This window comes from Hyla sarda, unplaced genomic scaffold (genome assembly GCF_029499605.1).
Source record: "Hyla sarda isolate aHylSar1 unplaced genomic scaffold, aHylSar1.hap1 scaffold_1701, whole genome shotgun sequence".
NCBI lineage: Eukaryota > Metazoa > Chordata > Amphibia > Anura > Hylidae > Hyla > Hyla sarda.
Window position 1 is genome coordinate 15,981 of NW_026608341.1, and position 14,322 is coordinate 30,302.

At 45.9% G+C, this 14,322-nt stretch overlaps 6 non-coding genes across 6 annotated transcripts; all 6 read right to left on the reverse strand.

Moving 5' to 3' along the window:
* Positions 1 to 1,246: 1,246 nt before the first annotated feature.
* On the reverse strand, positions 1,247 to 1,437 carry LOC130312057 (U2 spliceosomal RNA). Its single transcript, XR_008860258.1, has one exon. It is a non-coding gene; the product is annotated as a U2 spliceosomal RNA (small nuclear RNA).
* A 2,090-nt stretch (positions 1,438 to 3,527) lies between these two features.
* LOC130312058 (U2 spliceosomal RNA) lies at positions 3,528 to 3,718 on the reverse strand. The gene has a single exon (XR_008860259.1). It is a non-coding gene; the product is annotated as a U2 spliceosomal RNA (small nuclear RNA).
* Positions 3,719 to 5,808: 2,090 nt separating this feature from the next.
* Positions 5,809 to 5,999, reverse strand: LOC130312081 (U2 spliceosomal RNA). Its single transcript, XR_008860282.1, has one exon. It is a non-coding gene; the product is annotated as a U2 spliceosomal RNA (small nuclear RNA).
* A 2,084-nt stretch (positions 6,000 to 8,083) lies between these two features.
* On the reverse strand, positions 8,084 to 8,274 carry LOC130312059 (U2 spliceosomal RNA). The gene has a single exon (XR_008860260.1). It is a non-coding gene; the product is annotated as a U2 spliceosomal RNA (small nuclear RNA).
* Positions 8,275 to 10,368: 2,094 nt separating this feature from the next.
* On the reverse strand, positions 10,369 to 10,559 carry LOC130312061 (U2 spliceosomal RNA). The gene has a single exon (XR_008860261.1). It is a non-coding gene; the product is annotated as a U2 spliceosomal RNA (small nuclear RNA).
* Positions 10,560 to 12,655: 2,096 nt separating this feature from the next.
* On the reverse strand, positions 12,656 to 12,846 carry LOC130312062 (U2 spliceosomal RNA). Its single transcript, XR_008860262.1, has one exon. It is a non-coding gene; the product is annotated as a U2 spliceosomal RNA (small nuclear RNA).
* Positions 12,847 to 14,322: the final 1,476 nt, after the last annotated feature.

Here is a 14,322-nt window from a genome sequence, read left to right on the forward strand (position 1 = left end):
TGTGTGCGCATATATATATATATATATATATATATATATATATATATATATATATATATATATATTTCTCCGCCGAAATCACTTTTAAACCCATTTCCACCTTTTTTTCCCTTCTCTTCCTCTTACTTTTTTTTCAAGTTTTTTTACGTTTTTCTCCTTTTCGCCTCTTTTCTGGGCGTATTATTCTTCTTTTTCTTCTTTTTTTTCGTCTAATGCATACCCCATCAGTGCAGCAATGCTTATTCAATACCGCCAGCAGATGGAGACACTGGGGGATAATTTTCTAAGGATTTATACTGATTTTTCCTGTCTGAATTTGTCGCACAGAAAGTTGCAGGCCAAATATGTGTGACATTTCTGCGACTTTAGCTTCTAGAGCATTTTTACAACATTATACATAGGTGCTGAATACATAAAAAGCGACTGTTCAGCGACAGACAAGTCGCATCGGCTGAAAGTAGGCCAGAATGTCAGTCCATGTTGGAGCAGGTTTAGATACAGTCTAAAGCATAGATCTCAAAGTCTGTGCACAGAATTTAGCAAGGGCCTCGCACCTTCTGATGCATCAGGTAGGTGCACAATAGCATAGCCTAACCCTCTGTACTTTGGTCTATATTGATGCGGGACATAGACAGCCAGCTGATGACCAATCCATTAGTGCAATGGATGGCTGGAAGCATTTGTCTTTGCCTTTGCAATACCACAGAAGCAATGCATGGTCAATGTACAGCAATGACACACCTGTGTGAACAGCCAGGAGACCCCCCCCCCCCCCCCCCCCCCATGTTATGTTACATAGTTACATAGTTAGTACGGTCGAAAAAAGACATATGTCCATCACGTTCAACCAGGGAATTAAGGGGTAGGGGTGTGGCGCGATATTGGGGAAGGGATGAGATTTTATATTTCTTCATAAGCATTAATCTTATTTTGTCAATTAGGAACATTCAGCACCCACCCGCTATCAAGGCAGCTGCCTATCATGTCATGCCCTACCTGCACAGGTGTGCTGGCTACTCAAATGATCCAATTAAGGAGGCCATTTAGTCAGCAGCAGCAGAAGTCCTGTGCCTGGACGCTCCAACAGGGGCCAGACACAAGCAGAAGCAGAAGCAGCAGAAGCAGCAGCAGCACCACCTTTTGTTTTTTGGCTGCAGCAGCAGCAAGGCCCACAGGGCTGGCTAGCTGGCTAGCCAGCAAGCAGGTAGCAATGAAAGTAGGAATCTTTCTTTTTAACCCTGTAAGGGGGTGGTGCACTGTACCCGAAGATACTGCCATATCGGGTCAATGCATAGGGCGACGGAAGCAAGCTTCGAAATCGGCCCCCGTTCTCAAAAATCCATTTAATATATGGTCCCCAGATAGGGGACGTATCAGATATTAAACTGATAAGAACAGATACTACACTTGATCTTAGCCAAAAGGCCGAGAAGCGATAACCGTGAAAGGGGCGGGCCCAACAAGGTCCCCTTCATGGGCACTATCACTGCTTGCTGTCAGGGAGGCTGCCAGACAATTTTCCATGCACACTCTGGGCTGGGGGGCAGTCAACCACCAGTACACACAGCAGAACCTAAACCCATACCATTATTGCTAAGCAGCAAGACAGGGGCCCATTGCACTCCCACGGGGCCTTTTTAAATGCAATCCATAACCCGGATTTGCCAGGAACCCTTCTTACTCCTCCTACTTGCATGTGACACTGGGCTTAGGATCTGCATAGGAAACACACACACAAGCACACACCTACCTTTGTTGCCTGCAGATGCCTCCTTGGCTGTCCCCAAACGGTATCAAACCAACACCCACGGGAAGCTGTAAGCATAGAGGACATGCCTGCACCCCATTGGACTTACCTGTGTGGGTTAAATCCGGGTTATTTGACAACCTATGGCGGTGATGGTTCTGCTCAGGCAGAGCAGTGCTGATGCTCCTCATAAAGCTGTCGCTGCTGTGAAGGTTCTAGGTGACATCACAAATCCCTATGGTTACATACACAACAAAGCTGGGTTGTTGTTGTTTACACTCTGCAAGGCCTGTGGAAGTGAGTGACATCATAGCACTGTAGTTCTGAGGGTTCAAGATGGATGCAACAATCTCCTGTTGCTTCTATGAAGGCCGTAATAGACGACATCACCAAACAGCTCCATAGTCACATACACAGCAAAGGAGAGATGTTGTTTACACCTAGTGATGTCAGTGGTATTGAGTGACATCACAGCACAGTGCTAAGGCTCCTGGGCCTGGACACAGCAGCGGCTGCAATATCTCAACGGAGAATACGTTTATATCTATGTGTGTGTGTGCGCATATATATATATATATATATATATATATATATATATATATATATTTCTCCGCCGAAATCACTTTTAAACCCATTTCCACCTTTTTTTCCCTTCTCTTCCTCTTACTTTTTTTTCACGTTTTTTTACGTTTTTCTCCTTTTCGCCTCTTTTCTGGGCGTATTATTCTTCTTTTTCTTCTTTTTTTTCGTCTAATGCATACCCCATCAGTGCAGCAATGCTTATTCAATACCGCCAGCAGATGGAGACACTGGGGGATAATTTTCTAAGGATTTATACTGATTTTTCCTGTCTGAATTTGTCGCACAGAAAGTTGCAGGCCAAATATGTGTGACATTTCTGCGACTTTAGCTTCTAGAGCATTTTTACAACATTATACATAGGTGCTGAATACATAAAAAGCGACTGTTCAGCGACAGACAAGTCGCATCGGCTGAAAGTAGGCCAGAATGTCAGTCCATGTTGGAGCAGGTTTAGATACAGTCTAAAGCATAGATCTCAAAGTCTGTGCACAGAATTTAGCAAGGGCCTTGCACCTTCTGATGCATCAGGTAGGTGCACAATAGCATAGCCTAACCCTCTGTACTTTGGTCTATATTGATGCGGGACATAGACAGCCAGCTGATGACCAATCCATTAGTGCAATGGATGGCTGGAAGCATTTGTCTTTGCCTTTGCAATACCACAGAAGCAATGCATGGTCAATGTACAGCAATGACACACCTGTGTGAACAGCCAGGAGACCCCCCCCCCCCCCCATGTTATGTTACATAGTTACATAGTTAGTACGGTCGAAAAAAGACATATGTCCATCACGTTCAACCAGGGAATTAAGGGGTAGGGGTGTGGCGCGATATTGGGGAAGGGATGAGATTTTATATTTCTTCATAAGCATTAATCTTATTTTGTCAATTAGGAACATTCAGCACCCACCCGCTATCAAGGCAGCTGCCTATCATGTCATGCCCTACCTGCACAGGTGTGCTGGCTACTCAAATGATCCAATTAAGGAGGCCATTTAGTCAGCAGCAGCAGAAGTCCTGTGCCTGGACGCTCCAACAGGGGCCAGACACAAGCAGAAGCAGAAGCAGCAGAAGCAGCAGCAGCACCACCTTTTGTTTTTTGGCTGCAGCAGCAGCAAGGCCCACAGGGCTGGCTAGCTGGCTAGCCAGCAAGCAGGTAGCAATGAAAGTAGGAATCTTTCTTTTTAACCCTGTAAGGGGGTGGTGCACTGTACCCGAAGATACTGCCATATCGGGTCAATGCATAGGGCGACGGAAGCAAGCTTCGAAATCGGCCCCCGTTCTCAAAAATCCATTTAATATATGGTCCCCAGATAGGGGACGTATCAGATATTAAACTGATAAGAACAGATACTACACTTGATCTTAGCCAAAAGGCCGAGAAGCGATAACCGTGAAAGGGGCGGGCCCAACAAGGTCCCCTTCATGGGCACTATCACTGCTTGCTGTCAGGGAGGCTGCCAGACAATTTTCCATGCACACTCTGGGCTGGGGGGCAGTCAACCACCAGTACACACAGCAGAACCTAAACCCATACCATTATTGCTAAGCAGCAAGACAGGGGCCCATTGCACTCCCACGGGGCCTTTTTAAATGCAATCCATAACCCGGATTTGCCAGGAACCCTTCTTACTCCTCCTACTTGCATGTGACACTGGGCTTAGGATCTGCATAGGAAACACACACACAAGCACACACCTACCTTTGTTGCCTGCAGATGCCTCCTTGGCTGTCCCCAAACGGTATCAAACCAACACCCACGGGAAGCTGTAAGCATAGAGGACATGCCTGCACCCCATTGGACTTACCTGTGTGGGTTAAATCCGGGTTATTTGACAACCTATGGCGGTGATGGTTCTGCTCAGGCAGAGCAGTGCTGATGCTCCTCATAAAGCTGTCGCTGCTGTGAAGGTTCTAGGTGACATCACAAATCCCTATGGTTACATACACAACAAAGCTGGGTTGTTGTTGTTTACACTCTGCAAGGCCTGTGGAAGTGAGTGACATCATAGCACTGTAGTTCTGAGGGTTCAAGATGGATGCAACAATCTCCTGTTGCTTCTATGAAGGCCGTAATAGACGACATCACCAAACAGCTCCATAGTCACATACACAGCAAAGGAGAGATGTTGTTTACACCTAGTGATGTCAGTGGTATTGAGTGACATCACAGCACAGTGCTAAGGCTCCTGGGCCTGGACACAGCAGCGGCTGCAATATCTCAACGGAGAATACGTTTATATCTATGTGTGTGTGTGCGCATATATATATATATATATATATATATATATATATATATATATTTCTCCGCCGAAATCACTTTTAAACCCATTTCCACCTTTTTTTCCCTTCTCTTCCTCTTACTTTTTTTTCACGTTTTTTTACGTTTTTCTCCTTTTCGCCTCTTTTCTGGGCGTATTATTCTTCTTTTTCTTCTTTTTTTTCGTCTAATGCATACCCCATCAGTGCAGCAATGCTTATTCAATACCGCCAGCAGATGGAGACACTGGGGGATAATTTTCTAAGGATTTATACTGATTTTTCCTGTCTGAATTTGTCGCACAGAAAGTTGCAGGCCAAATATGTGTGACATTTCTGCGACTTTAGCTTCTAGAGCATTTTTACAACATTATACATAGGTGCTGAATACATAAAAAGCGACTGTTCAGCGACAGACAAGTCGCATCGGCTGAAAGTAGGCCAGAATGTCAGTCCATGTTGGAGCAGGTTTAGATACAGTCTAAAGCATAGATCTCAAAGTCTGTGCACAGAATTTAGCAAGGGCCTCGCACCTTCTGATGCATCAGGTAGGTGCACAATAGCATAGCCTAACCCTCTGTACTTTGGTCTATATTGATGCGGGACATAGACAGCCAGCTGATGACCAATCCATTAGTGCAATGGATGGCTGGAAGCATTTGTCTTTGCCTTTGCAATACCACAGAAGCAATGCATGGTCAATGTACAGCAATGACACACCTGTGTGAACAGCCAGGAGACCCCCCCCCCCCCCCCCATGTTATGTTACATAGTTACATAGTTAGTACGGTCGAAAAAAGACATATGTCCATCACGTTCAACCAGGGAATTAAGGGGTAGGGGTGTGGCGCGATATTGGGGAAGGGATGAGATTTTATATTTCTTCATAAGCATTAATCTTATTTTGTCAATTAGGAACATTCAGCACCCACCCGCTATCAAGGCAGCTGCCTATCATGTCATGCCCTACCTGCACAGGTGTGCTGGCTACTCAAATGATCCAATTAAGGAGGCCATTTAGTCAGCAGCAGCAGAAGTCCTGTGCCTGGACGCTCCAACAGGGGCCAGACACAAGCAGAAGCAGAAGCAGCAGAAGCAGCAGCAGCACCACCTTTTGTTTTTTGGCTGCAGCAGCAGCAAGGCCCACAGGGCTGGCTAGCTGGCTAGCCAGCAAGCAGGTAGCAATGAAAGTAGGAATCTTTCTTTTTAACCCTGTAAGGGGGTGGTGCACTGTACCCAAAGATACTGCCATATCGGGTCAATGCATAGGGCGACGGAAGCAAGCTTCGAAATCGGCCCCCGTTCTCAAAAATCCATTTAATATATGGTCCCCAGATAGGGGACGTATCAGATATTAAACTGATAAGAACAGATACTACACTTGATCTTAGCCAAAAGGCCGAGAAGCGATAACCGTGAAAGGGGCGGGCCCAACAAGGTCCCCTTCATGGGCACTATCACTGCTTGCTGTCAGGGAGGCTGCCAGACAATTTTCCATGCACACTCTGGGCTGGGGGGCAGTCAACCACCAGTACACACAGCAGAACCTAAACCCATACCATTATTGCTAAGCAGCAAGACAGGGGCCCATTGCACTCCCACGGGGCCTTTTTAAATGCAATCCATAACCCGGATTTGCCAGGAACCCTTCTTACTCCTCCTACTTGCATGTGACACTGGGCTTAGGATCTGCATAGGAAACACACACACAAGCACACACCTACCTTTGTTGCCTGCAGATGCCTCCTTGGCTGTCCCCAAACGGTATCAAACCAACACCCACGGGAAGCTGTAAGCATAGAGGACATGCCTGCACCCCATTGGACTTACCTGTGTGGGTTAAATCCGGGTTATTTGACAACCTATGGCGGTGATGGTTCTGCTCAGGCAGAGCAGTGCTGATGCTCCTCATAAAGCTGTCGCTGCTGTGAAGGTTCTAGGTGACATCACAAATCCCTATGGTTACATACACAACAAAGCTGGGTTGTTGTTGTTTACACTCTGCAAGGCCTGTGGAAGTGAGTGACATCATAGCACTGTAGTTCTGAGGGTTCAAGATGGATGCAACAATCTCCTGTTGCTTCTATGAAGGCCGTAATAGACGACATCACCAAACAGCTCCATAGTCACATACACAGCAAAGGAGAGATGTTGTTTACACCTAGTGATGTCAGTGGTATTGAGTGACATCACAGCACAGTGCTAAGGCTCCTGGGCCTGGACACAGCAGCGGCTGCAATATCTCAACGGAGAATACGTTTATATCTATGTGTGTGTGTGCGCATATATATATATATATATATATATATATATATATATATTTCTCCGCCGAAATCACTTTTAAACCCATTTCCACCTTTTTTTCCCTTCTCTTCCTCTTACTTTTTTTTCACGTTTTTTTACGTTTTTCTCCTTTTCGCCTCTTTTCTGGGCGTATTATTCTTCTTTTTCTTCTTTTTTTTCGTCTAATGCATACCCCATCAGTGCAGCAATGCTTATTCAATACCGCCAGCAGATGGAGACACTGGGGGATAATTTTCTAAGGATTTATACTGATTTTTCCTGTCTGAATTTGTCGCACAGAAAGTTGCAGGCCAAATATGTGTGACATTTCTGCGACTTTAGCTTCTAGAGCATTTTTACAACATTATACATAGGTGCTGAATACATAAAAAGCGACTGTTCAGCGACAGACAAGTCGCATCGGCTGAAAGTAGGCCAGAATGTCAGTCCATGTTGGAGCAGGTTTAGATACAGTCTAAAGCATAGATCTCAAAGTCTGTGCACAGAATTTAGCAAGGGCCTCGCACCTTCTGATGCATCAGGTAGGTGCACAATAGCATAGCCTAACCCTCTGTACTTTGGTCTATATTGATGCGGGACATAGACAGCCAGCTGATGACCAATCCATTAGTGCAATGGATGGCTGGAAGCATTTGTCTTTGCCTTTGCAATACCACAGAAGCAATGCATGGTCAATGTACAGCAATGACACACCTGTGTGAACAGCCAGGAGACCCCCCCCCCCCCCCATGTTATGTTACATAGTTACATAGTTAGTACGGTCGAAAAAAGACATATGTCCATCACGTTCAACCAGGGAATTAAGGGGTAGGGGTGTGGCGCGATATTGGGGAAGGGATGAGATTTTATATTTCTTCATAAGCATTAATCTTATTTTGTCAATTAGGAACATTCAGCACCCACCCGCTATCAAGGCAGCTGCCTATCATGTCATGCCCTACCTGCACAGGTGTGCTGGCTACTCAAATGATCCAATTAAGGAGGCCATTTAGTCAGCAGCAGCAGAAGTCCTGTGCCTGGACGCTCCAACAGGGGCCAGACACAAGCAGAAGCAGAAGCAGCAGAAGCAGCAGCAGCACCACCTTTTGTTTTTTGGCTGCAGCAGCAGCAAGGCCCACAGGGCTGGCTAGCTGGCTAGCCAGCAAGCAGGTAGCAATGAAAGTAGGAATCTTTCTTTTTAACCCTGTAAGGGGGTGGTGCACTGTACCCGAAGATACTGCCATATCGGGTCAATGCATAGGGCGACGGAAGCAAGCTTCGAAATCGGCCCCCGTTCTCAAAAATCCATTTAATATATGGTCCCCAGATAGGGGACGTATCAGATATTAAACTGATAAGAACAGATACTACACTTGATCTTAGCCAAAAGGCCGAGAAGCGATAACCGTGAAAGGGGCGGGCCCAACAAGGTCCCCTTCATGGGCACTATCACTGCTTGCTGTCAGGGAGGCTGCCAGACAATTTTCCATGCACACTCTGGGCTGGGGGGCAGTCAACCACCAGTACACACAGCAGAACCTAAACCCATACCATTATTGCTAAGCAGCAAGACAGGGGCCCATTGCACTCCCACGGGGCCTTTTTAAATGCAATCCATAACCCGGATTTGCCAGGAACCCTTCTTACTCCTCCTACTTGCATGTGACACTGGGCTTAGGATCTGCATAGGAAACACACACACAAGCACACACCTACCTTTGTTGCCTGCAGATGCCTCCTTGGCTGTCCCCAAACGGTATCAAACCAACACCCACGGGAAGCTGTAAGCATAGAGGACATGCCTGCACCCCATTGGACTTACCTGTGTGGGTTAAATCCGGGTTATTTGACAACCTATGGCGGTGATGGTTCTGCTCAGGCAGAGCAGTGCTGATGCTCCTCATAAAGCTGTCGCTGCTGTGAAGGTTCTAGGTGACATCACAAATCCCTATGGTTACATACACAACAAAGCTGGGTTGTTGTTGTTTACACTCTGCAAGGCCTGTGGAAGTGAGTGACATCATAGCACTGTAGTTCTGAGGGTTCAAGATGGATGCAACAATCTCCTGTTGCTTCTATGAAGGCCGTAATAGACGACATCACCAAACAGCTCCATAGTCACATACACAGCAAAGGAGAGATGTTGTTTACACCTAGTGATGTCAGTGGTATTGAGTGACATCACAGCACAGTGCTAAGGCTCCTGGGCCTGGACACAGCAGCGGCTGCAATATCTCAACGGAGAATACGTTTATATCTATGTGTGTGTGTGCGCATATATATATATATATATATATATATATATATATATATATATTTCTCCGCCGAAATCACTTTTAAACCCATTTCCACCTTTTTTTCCCTTCTCTTCCTCTTACTTTTTTTTCACGTTTTTTTACGTTTTTCTCCTTTTCGCCTCTTTTCTGGGCGTATTATTCTTCTTTTTCTTCTTTTTTTTCGTCTAATGCATACCCCATCAGTGCAGCAATGCTTATTCAATACCGCCAGCAGATGGAGACACTGGGGGATAATTTTCTAAGGATTTATACTGATTTTTCCTGTCTGAATTTGTCGCACAGAAAGTTGCAGGCCAAATATGTGTGACATTTCTGCGACTTTAGCTTCTAGAGCATTTTTACAACATTATACATAGGTGCTGAATACATAAAAAGCGACTGTTCAGCGACAGACAAGTCGCATCGGCTGAAAGTAGGCCAGAATGTCAGTCCATGTTGGAGCAGGTTTAGATACAGTCTAAAGCATAGATCTCAAAGTCTGTGCACAGAATTTAGCAAGGGCCTCGCACCTTCTGATGCATCAGGTAGGTGCACAATAGCATAGCCTAACCCTCTGTACTTTGGTCTATATTGATGCGGGACATAGACAGCCAGCTGATGACCAATCCATTAGTGCAATGGATGGCTGGAAGCATTTGTCTTTGCCTTTGCAATACCACAGAAGCAATGCATGGTCAATGTACAGCAATGACACACCTGTGTGAACAGCCAGGAGACCCCCCCCCCCCCCCCCCCCCATGTTATGTTACATAGTTACATAGTTAGTACGGTCGAAAAAAGACATATGTCCATCACGTTCAACCAGGGAATTAAGGGGTAGGGGTGTGGCGCGATATTGGGGAAGGGATGAGATTTTATATTTCTTCATAAGCATTAATCTTATTTTGTCAATTAGGAACATTCAGCACCCACCCGCTATCAAGGCAGCTGCCTATCATGTCATGCCCTACCTGCACAGGTGTGCTGGCTACTCAAATGATCCAATTAAGGAGGCCATTTAGTCAGCAGCAGCAGAAGTCCTGTGCCTGGACGCTCCAACAGGGGCCAGACACAAGCAGAAGCAGAAGCAGCAGAAGCAGCAGCAGCACCACCTTTTGTTTTTTGGCTGCAGCAGCAGCAAGGCCCACAGGGCTGGCTAGCTGGCTAGCCAGCAAGCAGGTAGCAATGAAAGTAGGAATCTTTCTTTTTAACCCTGTAAGGGGGTGGTGCACTGTACCCGAAGATACTGCCATATCGGGTCAATGCATAGGGCGACGGAAGCAAGCTTCGAAATCGGCCCCCGTTCTCAAAAATCCATTTAATATATGGTCCCCAGATAGGGGACGTATCAGATATTAAACTGATAAGAACAGATACTACACTTGATCTTAGCCAAAAGGCCGAGAAGCGATAACCGTGAAAGGGGCGGGCCCAACAAGGTCCCCTTCATGGGCACTATCACTGCTTGCTGTCAGGGAGGCTGCCAGACAATTTTCCATGCACACTCTGGGCTGGGGGGCAGTCAACCACCAGTACACACAGCAGAACCTAAACCCATACATTATTGCTAAGCAGCAAGACAGGGGCCCATTGCACTCCCACGGGGCCTTTTTAAATGCAATCCATAACCCGGATTTGCCAGGAACCCTTCTTACTCCTCCTACTTGCATGTGACACTGGGCTTAGGATCTGCATAGGAAACACACACACAAGCACACACCTACCTTTGTTGCCTGCAGATGCCTCCTTGGCTGTCCCCAAACGGTATCAAACCAACACCCACGGGAAGCTGTAAGCATAGAGGACATGCCTGCACCCCATTGGACTTACCTGTGTGGGTTAAATCCGGGTTATTTGACAACCTATGGCGGTGATGGTTCTGCTCAGGCAGAGCAGTGCTGATGCTCCTCATAAAGCTGTCGCTGCTGTGAAGGTTCTAGGTGACATCACAAATCCCTATGGTTACATACACAACAAAGCTGGGTTGTTGTTGTTTACACTCTGCAAGGCCTGTGGAAGTGAGTGACATCATAGCACTGTAGTTCTGAGGGTTCAAGATGGATGCAACAATCTCCTGTTGCTTCTATGAAGGCCGTAATAGACGACATCACCAAACAGCTCCATAGTCACATACACAGCAAAGGAGAGATGTTGTTTACACCTAGTGATGTCAGTGGTATTGAGTGACATCACAGCACAGTGCTAAGGCTCCTGGGCCTGGACACAGCAGCGGCTGCAATATCTCAACGGAGAATACGTTTATATCTATGTGTGTGTGTGCGCATATATATATATATATATATATATATATATATATATATATATATATTTCTCCGCCGAAATCACTTTTAAACCCATTTCCACCTTTTTTTCCCTTCTCTTCCTCTTACTTTTTTTTCACGTTTTTTTACGTTTTTCTCCTTTTCGCCTCTTTTCTGGGCGTATTATTCTTCTTTTTCTTCTTTTTTTTCGTCTAATGCATACCCCATCAGTGCAGCAATGCTTATTCAATACCGCCAGCAGATGGAGACACTGGGGGATAATTTTCTAAGGATTTATACTGATTTTTCCTGTCTGAATTTGTCGCACAGAAAGTTGCAGGCCAAATATGTGTGACATTTCTGCGACTTTAGCTTCTAGAGCATTTTTACAACATTATACATAGGTGCTGAATACATAAAAAGCGACTGTTCAGCGACAGACAAGTCGCATCGGCTGAAAGTAGGCCAGAATGTCAGTCCATGTTGGAGCAGGTTTAGATACAGTCTAAAGCATAGATCTCAAAGTCTGTGCACAGAATTTAGCAAGGGCCTCGCACCTTCTGATGCATCAGGTAGGTGCACAATAGCATAGCCTAACCCTCTGTACTTTGGTCTATATTGATGCGGGACATAGACAGCCAGCTGATGACCAATCCATTAGTGCAATGGATGGCTGGAAGCATTTGTCTTTGCCTTTGCAATACCACAGAAGCAATGCATGGTCAATGTACAGCAATGACACACCTGTGTGAACAGCCAGGAGACCCCCCCCCCCCCCCCCCCCATGTTATGTTACATAGTTACATAGTTAGTACGGTCGAAAAAAGACATATGTCCATCACGTTCAACCAGGGAATTAAGGGGTAGGGGTGTGGCGCGATATTGGGGAAGGGATGAGATTTTATATTTCTTCATAAGCATTAATCTTATTTTGTCAATTAGGAACATTCAGCACCCACCCGCTATCAAGGCAGCTGCCTATCATGTCATGCCCTACCTGCACAGGTGTGCTGGCTACTCAAATGATCCAATTAAGGAGGCCATTTAGTCAGCAGCAGCAGAAGTCCTGTGCCTGGACGCTCCAACAGGGGCCAGACACAAGCAGAAGCAGAAGCAGCAGAAGCAGCAGCAGCACCACCTTTTGTTTTTTGGCTGCAGCAGCAGCAAGGCCCACAGGGCTGGCTAGCTGGCTAGCCAGCAAGCAGGTAGCAATGAAAGTAGGAATCTTTCTTTTTAACCCTGTAAGGGGGTGGTGCACTGTACCCGAAGATACTGCCATATCGGGTCAATGCATAGGGCGACGGAAGCAAGCTTCGAAATCGGCCCCCGTTCTCAAAAATCCATTTAATATATGGTCCCCAGATAGGGGACGTATCAGATATTAAACTGATAAGAACAGATACTACACTTGATCTTAGCCAAAAGGCCGAGAAGCGATAACCGTGAAAGGGGCGGGCCCAACAAGGTCCCCTTCATGGGCACTATCACTGCTTGCTGTCAGGGAGGCTGCCAGACAATTTTCCATGCACACTCTGGGCTGGGGGGCAGTCAACCACCAGTACACACAGCAGAACCTAAACCCATACCATTATTGCTAAGCAGCAAGACAGGGGCCCATTGCACTCCCACGGGGCCTTTTTAAATGCAATCCATAACCCGGATTTGCCAGGAACCCTTCTTACTCCTCCTACTTGCATGTGACACTGGGCTTAGGATCTGCATAGGAAACACACACACAAGCACACACCTACCTTTGTTGCCTGCAGATGCCTCCTTGGCTGTCCCCAAACGGTATCAAACCAACACCCACGGGAAGCTGTAAGCATAGAGGACATGCCTGCACCCCATTGGACTTACCTGTGTGGGTTAAATCCGGGTTATTTGACAACCTATGGCGGTGATGGTTCTGCTCAGGCAGAGCAGTGCTGATGCTCCTCATAAAGCTGTCGCTGCTGTGAAGGTTCTAGGTGACATCACAAATCCCTATGGTTACATACACAACAAAGCTGGGTTGTTGTTGTTTACACTCTGCAAGGCCTGTGGAAGTGAGTGACATCATAGCACTGTAGTTCTGAGGGTTCAAGATGGATGCAACAATCTCCTGTTGCTTCTATGAAGGCCGTAATAGACGACATCACCAAACAGCTCCATAGTCACATACACAGCAAAGGAGAGATGTTGTTTACACCTAGTGATGTCAGTGGTATTGAGTGACATCACAGCACAGTGCTAAGGCTCCTGGGCCTGGACACAGCAGCGGCTGCAATATCTCAACGGAGAATACGTTTATATCTATGTGTGTGTGTGCGCATATATATATATATATATATATATATATATATATATATATATATATATTTCTCCGCCGAAATCACTTTTAAACCCATTTCCACCTTTTTTTCCCTTCTCTTCCTCTTACTTTTTTTTCACGTTTTTTTACGTTTTTCTCCTTTTCGCCTCTTTTCTGGGCGTATTATTCTTCTTTTTCTTCTTTTTTTTCGTCTAATGCATACCCCATCAGTGCAGCAATGCTTATTCAATACCGCCAGCAGATGGAGACACTGGGGGATAATTTTCTAAGGATTTATACTGATTTTTCCTGTCTGAATTTGTCGCACAGAAAGTTGCAGGCCAAATATGTGTGACATTTCTGCGACTTTAGCTTCTAGAGCATTTTTACAACATTATACATAGGTGCTGAATACATAAAAAGCGACTGTTCAGCGACAGACAAGTCGCATCGGCTGAAAGTAGGCCAGAATGTCAGTCCATGTTGGAGCAGGTTTAGATACAGTCTAAAGCATAGATCTCAAAGTCTGTGCACAGAATTTAGCAAGGGCCTCGCACCTTCTGATGCATCAGGTAGGTGCACAATAGCATAGCCTAACCCTCTGTACTTTGGTCTATATTGATG